The 11,664-nt window shown below is 40.8% G+C and overlaps 1 long non-coding RNA gene across 1 annotated transcript; it reads right to left on the bottom strand.

Moving 5' to 3' along the window:
- Positions 1 to 5,098: 5,098 nt before the first annotated feature.
- On the bottom strand, positions 5,099 to 11,146 carry LOC113157812. The gene is made up of 4 exons (XR_003298530.1): positions 10,988 to 11,146; positions 7,828 to 8,004; positions 5,209 to 5,318; positions 5,099 to 5,117 (listed from the first exon to the last, which is right to left on the bottom strand). It is a non-coding gene; the product is annotated as an uncharacterized LOC113157812 (long non-coding RNA).
- Positions 11,147 to 11,664: the final 518 nt, after the last annotated feature.

The raw sequence follows: 11,664 nt of genomic DNA, 5'->3' as shown, positions 1-11,664 counted from the left end.
TACTTATTAAGAGGACTTATCACATCGGCATATGGACACGTCTTTCTGTGGCTGTGTGGTCATGTGGCTGTTTGCCTCAAGAAAGCATCTGAATTATTTTTTTTTGCTGTGAGTGTGGCTTTTAGAAAATACTGCTTGGTGCTATTTTTCTTTCAGAGGGAACAGTGTGACAAAATATAACAAGTAGAAAGAGAAAGTGAAGGTGGGTGAGGATAAAACTGAGGCATAAAAAATGAATAGAGATGCTAGCCTTCACTATCTCTCAATGTCACACACACACACACACACACACACACACACACACACACACACACACACACACACACACACACACACACAGAATTTCAACCCATTCTTACAGAATTGTACTGTACTGTAATTGTGGTATATTTTTTGCTACCGTTAGTCCTCAAATCAGTCACTTCTGTGATGGGGTTTTCGCTCCTGTTTGCTAACGTTTGAGAAAAATGGCAGATTTAGAATATTCAGATTTAGACCTCATGCTTTAAAATCTTGATGTTTAGGGAGAATAGACGTTGCCCTGTCTCTTAAATGGCTCCTTATTAAGAAAACTGCCACCAGAAACGTAAAGCTGCCACTGGAGAGCTTTGACCTTGATTCTACCCTCAGAGTAGATTGGGTTCATGCTGTGGACCAATGGCACCTTAACGTGTCCGCCAAATCTGCCAAGGGTTAGACCCGCATCGACAGAGACGCAGCGGGGAGTTTGTCTCTCAAACTGTCATAGAATGTAGTTTATAGAAAAATAAAATGTGCTTTATTCAGACACCACACAGTCATTGACAGTAGGTCAGCTAGAAAATGTGATTAGCCACTAAATAAACGTCACCTGCAGCAGACTCGTTCCATGTCTGATGTTACGGGTTACTAATTTTTTCTCCACACATGATCAGCATCACTCTAGTTTCAGATTTGGCTGATAAACAACAGCATGCTGGACGCTTCCAGTGGCTGTCATTCATGCTTACTGTACAGACAGGTTGCCAAGCATGCACTAGTGTGCACACATACACCACCTTCCCATCACTGCCTTCTTTGATGCTAGAACGATCCCTCATGCTGTAAGTACAGCCAATATTTCACAAACATAGCAAAACAGTCACCCTGATATCTTCAATTGAGCCAATGTACGGTGACATTGAATTTCTGATTACAGAAAAAAGAAATAAAAAATATCAATCACCTAATACTAATACAACCTGATGAAGGACAGAAAACAAAACCACTCAGCAGATGAGGATGAATCTGACCTGTGCATTTATTTAAGTCTCAGCCCCTGGAACATTGTTTCTCAAGGATCCAGAGCCCACCTGCTGGCCCAGCAAAGGGATGTGGGTCTTGAGTGGTGCTGGAGGCAGAACTAGAGCTGACAGCCTGCAGGTATTCCGGGGGATAAGAAGGGCACTGTGCACTGGTTTGGGTTTGAGAAGTCTCGATTTAATCTTTGAGGCCACCAAGAGGGCTGGCATCTTCTTCCCAGCTGTCTGATGACTATAAACTCCCCTCCCTGTCTCAGAGGGAAAGTCAATGAGACTCCTTTGCTCACACATGCTCCACATTCTTTTGTGAGGATGAGTGTGAATGTGTTACTCAATTGTAGAGAAACATGCAATTTGCACTTGATCCACCACTTGGTTGAAGTAATGTATGCAATCTGTGGGTGCTGGGTCTTGGCAGCTCCTGCTGAATCTCAGCGGGGGATTCAGCTACTGAGGCTTTCCAGTTTAGTGGGATCAATTTATTTGCTGACCTCAATCCCATGAGCTCAGTTTCCCATGAGCAATAAGTGATAATGTTCTGAAATTTCCCAAATGAAGCTTCCAGGTCCCATGTGGGTCACAACAAATAATGTTATTTCCATAGCAAGCAATAATCACATTGATCTATTATTAGTGCGACGAAAGGGGTAAGGGTTTTTTAAACAAATATACAAATATATACAATATGTATGAAGGATGCATACACCTCCACTGCTCCCTCCCTTAGGCAGATCTGACCACAACCTGATGCTCCTCAGCCCCATCCACACTCCTATTGTTTCGAAGCAGACTCTGCAGGGGTGCTTTGAAGCCACAGACTGGAATGTTTCTGTGAACAGTTTGTACAACTGCAAGCATTTGAGTCTGAGCAGGTGGTTAGCAGCACAGGAGCACCTCAGGGGACTGTCCTCTCATCTTTCCTCTTCACCCTGTACACCTCAGACTTTCAGCCCTGCCATCTGCAGAAGTTCTCAGATGACTCTGCAGTGGTTGGGTGTATCAGCGGTGGGGAGTAGAAAGAGTACAGAGGTCTGGTGGACAGTTTTGTGAAGTGGTGTGGGAACAACCATCTGATGTTGAATGTAAGCAAAACCAAGGAGATGGTTGTGGACTTCAGGAGGAAGAGAACTGGCTTTGATACTGTGTCCATTATGGGTGAGAAGGTGGAGGTGGTGGAGAGGTACAAATACCTGGGAGTTCACCTGGACAACAGACTGGACTGGAAGTTCAACACAGAGGCTGTATACAGGAAGGGACAGAGTAGACTCTACTTCCTGAGGAAGCTCAGGTTCTTTACTGTGAGCAACAATTCAATTCAATTTTATTAACATAACAAGATGCAGCTAATCTATCTATCTATCTGTCCATCCATCTATCCATCCATCCATCCATCCATCTATCTATATACTATAGTATATATATACTGTCAAAAAAGTCAGAATCTATTTGGCATTCACATGTTAAGACAGTCATGCTCCTCTCACAGTGAAGTGACAGGGGTCTTGACTTTTCAGCACATCAAGTCAAACTTTGACCTCGTCAAATACATTAGTTTATTTAAAAGCATAACTAATTTAAATCCAATTAGCTTCATTTTAGAATAGAAAGATGCTTTAAAACACATCATTATTATTACACAGAAAAAAAACAAAGAGGAAATGTTATAGTATGAGTTTATCTAAGGAGTTAGTGCAAGTCCTGAAAAGGTTTCACCTTCAAACAAAAGAACTAGATGCATAACAATGTTTTTGTTTGCTTTATTAATTACTAAGATTCTACAGTGAATTTCCTTTGCTAGACTAAAAGGGAAAACTTCAGCTCTATTGTGTACAAAATGGTATGTCAAAAAATCCTCATGGTTGACAGATGCTTTATGCACAAATCGTCAGCCACATGGTGGCAACTGATTCAAAGTCTCCCCTGGGTTTTATGTCTGCATATATTGATGGTCTCCAGCTATTCACACTTAGGCCATCTGTGTGTGCAAAAATGTATATCCGCATTTCTTTACCCACACACAACAGCAGCCACTACCACATATTGTAACACAGCTAGCCCAGCAGCTGGTGTCTTTATCCTGGAGTGTGTGTTTGTGTAGCTGGGTAGGGGCTGTTGACAGGGTAGGTAAGCTGGCTGGAGATGGTAAGACAGCAGCTATATGGATTAAGGGATCAGTACTGGTGTCAGACAAACATTGGAATAATGGTGTAATCACGCCTGCGCTGGCTTCAGTCTGAAACTGAGACCAAGAACAGTTTTTCTGTGATCATTGCGTCGTTCATGGCACCATACTTTGAAGACAGGAAAAGGTTTCGGACGGTGTAGGTTTTGTAGTCCAGGAAGGGGATCTGGGCCTCATTTAAGTCGCTGGTGAGGTCATCCATTTCAATCATCAGATCTGATAGACAGAAAAATTACATTATCCAGGTGAGGTCGAACTTCAGTTAGCTGCCCATATTGGTCCGATATACCAATCAGAAGTGAGGTAGATCTAAATCTGATAACATTGTAAATCTGATGTCAGTGTCAGTGATCCCACAATGTCATCAACACGATACAAGCTTTCAATGAAGTTGGATTTCCGCAAACATGCGCGTCTTGTCTCTATGCACTATGTATCATCAAGTTTGCCTGACATGTGAAGAGTCCGTTGACCCCCCTCGAGCCTAGTAACAGAGCTGTCAGATTCAGCTGAAAACGGCTCGCCGAGTTCACAGAGAAGACCTAAAGGGAAGTTGGCAGGAGTTCACAGTATGATGGTAAACTGTGAAAGAGGAAACATCTTCCAATCTGTGAATGCAATGCATGACAACAAGCTGACAAATTTCAGCTCCGTGGACAGAAAGTTTGTGCTGAGTCTGCTGCTTGGTTTGGACACTTGAAATCTTGTCAATGTAAATCTTGGTGAGCTCAGCGAGTTATTGGACGATTCTGAGGTCCTGGCCAAAATATTAGTATACTACATACATTTTCTTTGGAACATGTAAAATCCTGACTTACACCTTAATCTGATAAACATGCAATGAATCAGGTTAATATTAGGAGATGCAACTGCATTTCCACATACTTGTCATGTAGAGGTCATGTATGCTAAGTGTATCAAACTCTGTGTCTGCACTGCAGCCCAGTGACAGACAGGGCACTAACAGTTGTTTTCTCATACTGTGTAGATAATGTGCAGTCTTAGTTTAGTAGTCTAAGTCTTAGTTTTTATTTATTTATTGAGCATTTCCTTTTACAGATCTATAGGGAGTGGACACTCTATCGCAGATGCCGCCATGTTGCAGCGGTCTGAAAGAAGTGACACAGAACAGTGTCACTTCTTTCTACATTTGAACACGACAAAACATATTGTATAGTATAAATGTTATTGTATGCAAATTTTTAGGGACTCCTCTGCAGAATACATATGTGTTTGGATTTTCAGGTGAAATTAAAGGTCAGGTTACTTTTATGTAGTTTACTTAAACTTTTTTGCCTGTGACTGTAAACAAAAAACAGAGAGAGACCCAACAGCCAGATCTGATTTTAACCTATTCAGAGGCCTCCAAGTGTTAATTAAAGGGCCCAAGACACAGCGTTATCATAGTCAGTAGAACCAATAGTTAGAGAAAATAAAATAAGATTTAAGTTGCCATAAACTAGAACAATTTTGTTTTATTTAAAAAAAGCATTTCTGCTCTCACTTAGTAACATTTAGTCAGGCGTGATTTCAAAGCTTTCATGTGAATGTGTATACTGAACTCTTTCTTACAGCGATCGTGAACACTCTCCTCCAGATTCTCCATCTGGTGTTTCACCCTTTCATATTCTCGTTACGCCTGCTGACTCTTCCTCCTGTTTCAGGTGAGACAGACAGGTGCATATTCAAACACATCCACACACAGAAAAACAAATGTGCGTGTGTTTTTTTAAATAATTGTCAAACCTGTAGCAGTAGACTGACACAGCAATGAAGAGCGGCATCAGTACAAGAACTGCAGGGATGATTATAGTGAGAGGAACGCTGTCATTGTAGAATGAACTCACAATCTTCACCTGGAGAGACATAAAGACACAGTGTTATTCCATACATGATTTATTATTAGTCAGCTACCTGCTATCATTGGCTTTCTTTAATATTTATGAAAACCTTAGAATGCAGGTTCCGATGCATGTTACCTCTGTGATTACAAAATAATAATAATGGACACGGATGTAGAAATGTTTTATGTCTCTGTCTTGCAATTTTACACATTTGACACGCAGTGAACTAGTCAGCAACCCCATTTGTCTTCCCCTTTTAGCTTTGTCCTTGGCTAAATGTCCATGTGCATTATCATGCTGCTCTTGCTGTTCTCCACTTTCAAGTCTCTACTCTATCCACCCCCACCTCCGCCTCCCACCAGTCTCACAGCTGACAACTTTGCCTCCTTTTTTACCAACAAGGTGGCAGCCATCAGCTCCTAGTTCCCTCCTCCTGGCAATGACATTCTGCTAACTAAACCCAAAGACGCATCTCACTTAAGGTTTTCAACACTGTCAGAGGACGATGTATCCACCCTCCTCCTCTCAAATCACCCGACCACCTGCTCTATGGATCCCATCCCCTCCACTCTTCTTCAAGCTATCGCACCAACACTAATACCAGCCATTACACAGATTATCAACACCTCTTTCACAACAGGCACCTTTCCCACCTCGTTCAAGCAGGCCCAGATTATTCCACTGTTGAAGAAGCCTTCTCTGGCTCCCTCCTTTGTGGAGAACTACAGACCGGTCTCTCTTCTTTCATTTCTACCCAAGACCCTGGAACGTGTAGCCTTCAATCAACTCAAGAGTGGTCACTCCACAGAAACGGCACTTCTGACTGTTGTGGAATCTGGAAAAGCTGCAGGTAACTTTTCTGTCCTTATTCTTTTAGACCAACCTGCAGCCTTTGACATGGTGAACCATGAGATTCTCATGACTGCACTCTCAGACTTCTCTGGATCAGCTCTAGCCTGGCTTTGGCCTTACTTGTCCACACAAACCTTTTTCAATCAACCAAAAAGGTCTCTAGTCACACCACTCTTCAGATCTTTGCAATGGCTTCCAGTGGCTGCAAGGATTAAGTTCAAAGCTCTGTCTCTTGCCTACAGAGTTGTCAACTCCACAACTCCATCTTATCTCAGTATAAACATTCAGGTCTACATCCCCTCCCGTCCACTGCACTCGACCAGTGAACAACGTCTAGTGGTACCAGCACCACACAGTCGACACCTGTTCAGCTCAGTGATCCCACGATGGTGGAATGAAGAGCATCAAGGATCAATTTATCATCCTGTACAGAAACAATAACAAACAGGGAATTAAAAACTCAACACTGAACTGTTGGTAGTACAGTAGTGATCCTGTATTGGATTAGCCTTCTAACTAATCCATACTGCAGTTTGAGACGTGTCTGATATTATACCTTTCACAAAATGTCAAAAATAGGCTCTGTCTTCGAAGTGCAAATCAACTTCATCCACGGAAAGAACTGGAACACTGGAAACTGGAAGACAGTGTTGTTCTTACTCAACACGTCCTCGACAAACCGAGGGAGACAAGAAAGAGTGGAAGAGACCAAGACTGCTTTCTTCATTTTCTCCATTAAGTAATATCGAATTACATTATTCAGTTCAAATCTGCTAATTGTTGCAGCGCTAAAACAAACAAGAGAGAAAATATGAGATATTTTATTAGCAGCTAAAGAGTCATATATCCTATTTCCTCCTTCCTCTCTCTCTTCACTCCTCTTTCTTCCCTCTACTCTCTCTTCCTCCCCACTGAGTCTCCCCATCTCTCTTACCAGCTCAGACAGCAGTTTTTGATGAAGCAGTGATAAAATTACTTCAGTCCCTCTGCCCAGTAGGGAAACTTTCCTAAGAGACTCAAAGTGAAATGGAAGAGTCGTCCCTTTTTCCTGTTTCAAGAGCTAGTTTTAGATGTGACAGCGGATTGATATACACTATGGCCATTTTGTGCTTTTATTAAAAATATGATTTAGTGCTGTCATAGTGTTCAACTCTGATGCTATGTAGTTTGATTGAAAAATGAAATGAAAAATGAAAATGAAAATTGAAGCAAGGACAACCCTTTATTTCTCAGTTTAAAGAAAAGAATGTTCTGCACTGGACAGAAAGTTCGTTGTTTTAACAACATGTTATATAACCAGATTTTTTTTTACCTAAATCTAAGACCCGAACAGTTAGGTAAAAACATGCACACACACACACACACACACACACACACACACACACACACACACACACACACACACACACACACGTGGAAATGAATATGATTTTCTGAACCTCTGTTTCTTATTACATTTTTTTTTTTTTTTTTTACAGACTTATGATGTAATTTAGCTTGATAGATGTCCCAAAGTACTACTGATTTGTTGAACAAAGCCTTTTCTAACATGGTGTTTTGACTAATCTAATCAATGTAAAAGAATCTGAACATGATGAACAGACAGAGAAGACTGAGCACAGCATGTTGTGGCTACAGTCTCAAACTTGCTGCATGGAAACATACTCACCATATGAAGCTGGCTCTGGGGTAATAATCTGTGATCTTGGGGTTTTCAGAGTACTGGTATGGCACTGGGACGTCATGGGTGGTGTTTTTTCCATATTTATTCCATATTTACATATCACTGTTAACAGAGCTGAAGGGACTTTGCATCTTGCAGGTTATTTGTGTGTCGAACGACAGGCTGAAAAAAAACGAGGAACAGGATATATTCAACTGATTCTTCAGAAGACAAAGTAAACCTGGCATGCTGTAAATAGTGCCAAATACAGAGAACTGCAAATGCAAGAACAAAACATATTCATAATTACTCTGGCTTGTCGGAAATACACGAACACAACAGTGGCACAGGAGGTAGAAGTTACTTCAATATATCAGGTCTGCAAGTCAAAAAGAAGTTTTCTATTTTGGCACTGGCATAAAAAAAGAGAATTGAAACCCAGAGATTCACAAGCAGATAAGAGCAAATTAACTGGTTTAGAAGATATGAAAAGGCAATGGAGCTATGAGCTAGGAGATGCTACACTAATCAATATTTTTATATCAACAATAGCACAAACACATGGGTTTATGTAAGTGAGGATGTTGCTTGATGCACAGAGACTGATGATCTTGTGCAGCTGTACAGAGCAGTGGTATGATCAGTCTAATCAACATCTTATCAACATCTAGACGCTAAAAACCAGGTAGTTTTAACAGGACTGCGTGAAGACTGAAAACTCCCTCAGAGAAAAGAGAGGAAACATCAGGTCTCCACAAATTCAGCAGCCACTCATTTCCCGTACTATGAATAATAGATTCCTTTTTGTGTTTTCCTCTCTGCTACCCTCACCACATACTGCTTCAGGTTCCAGATTATATGATGCTGCTTTAAACTCTTCTATACATGTTTTATATTGTCTTCCTCAAGGGGGGCAACTGTTGCACGTGACAGTAATCATTAAAGGCTGAGAAAAAGCTCCAAATCCCCACCTTTAAGTACATACAACCCGATCATTTATATCATTTGTGGTAAATAAATGGCTGAATTTATTAAATCAGTTATCAAATCAGTTGTTTGTAACACTGCACTGCATCAAATTTGATTTTTATTAATATTAATATTAATAATATTATATGTATATAGAATAATACATTTATTATACTAATCGAACTAAGCAAGTCAGTATATTTTTGCAGGTTATTAAATGGCACAAGCAGCTCACCTCTATAAGACTGATGCAGCCTGTTAGTGTTACTTGTTTCTGTTTTGACATTACGGCCAACAAATTAATTCACCGACTCAAAGCAGTAATTTAAAGTTTAAATTCTGAGCTAAGTTGGAGAGTTTACAGCCAGAGACGTACTGCTGCTCGAGCAAATCAGTCATTTGGATCTCAGCAGTTTTCTTTAATTATAGTTTTGTTAGCTCAAAGGAAGAAGAAGAAAAAAAACAACCAGAGAAATTCAAGGAGGCAACGTTATTTAAATTAAAAGACTGGGGCTTGTTAGAGATATAAAACAGAACAGCAGATAAACTGAATTTGTTTTGATTTTTTTTTTTTCTGTTTCTGGTATGTGGGGGAAGAAACTGCTGGAAGTTGAACACAGTTTAATGAAGCTGTGAATCTGAATGTGAGGGGTATTTTTCCTCCTTGTGGGCACAAAATCCACACTTTTCAAAATTTCCATGAGATGTGGTTCATCCCTACTACACTCACAGATTGAATACAAGCTGGTGACATGCCTATTTCACAAAATTAGGTCCAAGAGACTTCCTAGATTTGGTGTGGAAAACTTTTTTGTGCGGTCTTTCAAACCATAAATAGCCTCCTAATTCAGTCTAATAAAATACTGCCTGACTGCCTCGGCTCTGGGGGTTTTCGGCCTGAGCAGTGAGTCGCAGGCGGAGGACCACATCATCATCATGTCAAGACCGCCGCTATAGACAAGCTGTTACAGCTCACTGACAATCAGATGCAGTGAGTGAAGCAAACAAATCCAGGTGTATTGCACACCTGTCAAGCCCAATATCCTGGTTTGCTGGGCTACAGCTATGGACACATGGAGAAAACAGGCGCTTGAGGCAGTAGAACTAAATGAAAAAGATGACTGGGCAAGGTTACGTGAAGCTCTCAAGCATGTTTATGAGCAAGAGACCTGTGCTGGTTCTTTGTGGCACAACCCACTGTACACTGGAAACCCCACATCAAACTCGGTAAATGTATGTCTGTGGTTGACATTTCCGTGGTCCACGTTCTCCAAATCAAAACACTTGTTCCAAATGAACCTGAAACACGAGAGTGTCAGAAGTAACGATTGCTCTGCTTAATGGGCTTTAAGTCAAAGTCAACTGTGATATCAAAAATGTTGGCCACTAATTTGTTTCATTAACTAAATACTTACTAAAGTAACTTACTAACTACTACACACTTAAAATGGGCTGTTAAGTGTGTCCAACCTGGTGCAGGTCGATTTGCACATGTAAGGCTTCCCTCACTCCTCTCTCAAACACTTGTCCTCTTTGCCCAATATCGATGACTGCTGAGGTCACAGACACACTACAGTGCAGTTCATTATCATCTTAACTTTAAAACCACCTTCTCTGAGGTCATGGAGTCAGTAGACTCTCAAAGATCCTTTTCCTGTCAGATGATGAACATTAACACATTTTTTTTACACTTTAGTCAAATCTGATATATTATACATTTATTATTTGTAAAGTCTTAAATCTTAAACACTGTAAAGTGCCATGAGGTGACTTCTTTTATAATTTGCTGCTATACAAATAAATTTGAATTGAATTGAAATAAGTCATACTTTTAATACCTCTAATAAACATTTATAACCTACACAAGTGTGGTGCTGTCTCTCTGGTGTAGTCAATTGTGTTAAGTTCTGGTCAGAGCATATTAACTAAATAATGTCAGCGTGAAGAAAGTAAATACTTCCTTTTAGCTCCACCATTTTGCAGCAACCAGTGACTGATTCAAGAACAAACCTTTACATGTAGTTCCTACATTGTACAGACTAAACAAACGAGACCCTTGCTTCCAGTCTCCATGCTAAAGTAATTCTCTTCTGATGGTGGCATGAAAGCATCTGATTACTCATAATCATTCATTTATATCATTTAAACAGGAAGGTTTCACAGAAGAATAAATCTACAGTACAAAAAATGTGCTTACCGGAGTCTTTTGGGTTGGGGTCTGATAAAAGCACCATCTGATAAAAGCACCATCTTTAACATGTCCACCATGTCCACACTGGTTCTGTGGAGAGTGAATAAACAGAGGTTACAACTAGACTCAAAATTGTTGATTTTAGCATGATTTAAAAAAAAACCCACTTGCTGTCAGAGAAGTGCTGGAGCTCTTTCAGAGTGACAACTTGGTCACCTCCCTGACTAAGGCCCTTATCTCTCGATCTCTCAGTTTGGCCAGGCGGCCCACACTAAGAAGAGTCCTGGTGGGTCCCAACTTCTTCCATTTAGGGATGATGTGATGGAGGCCACTATGCTCATTGGAACCTTCAATGCTTCCCACATCTGCACCTTGATACAATCCTTGAACTTGGTTTGTGCTCTGGCATGCAACTGTCAGTCCTTATAAAGACAGGTGTATGGCTGTTCAAATCACGTCCAGGAGTCCCACTGGTGGACTCCAAATAAGTTGTAGAAACATCTCAAGGGTGATCAGTGGGAACAGGATGCACCAGAGCTCAATTTTGTGTGTCATAGCAAAGACTGTGAATACTTATCTTCTTCTTCCTTTCTTTTGGCTTTTCCCATCAGGGGTCACCACAGCGAATCATCCTTTTCCACCTCACTCTATGATGGGCATCTTCCACCCTAACACCAGCCAAC

Source organism: Anabas testudineus, unplaced genomic scaffold (assembly GCF_900324465.2).
Source record: "Anabas testudineus unplaced genomic scaffold, fAnaTes1.2 Contig234arrow_ctg1, whole genome shotgun sequence".
Lineage (NCBI taxonomy): Eukaryota > Metazoa > Chordata > Actinopteri > Anabantiformes > Anabantidae > Anabas > Anabas testudineus.
The sequence above is the reverse complement of the archived record's forward strand: the minus strand, read 5'-3'. Positions and strand labels throughout refer to the sequence as shown.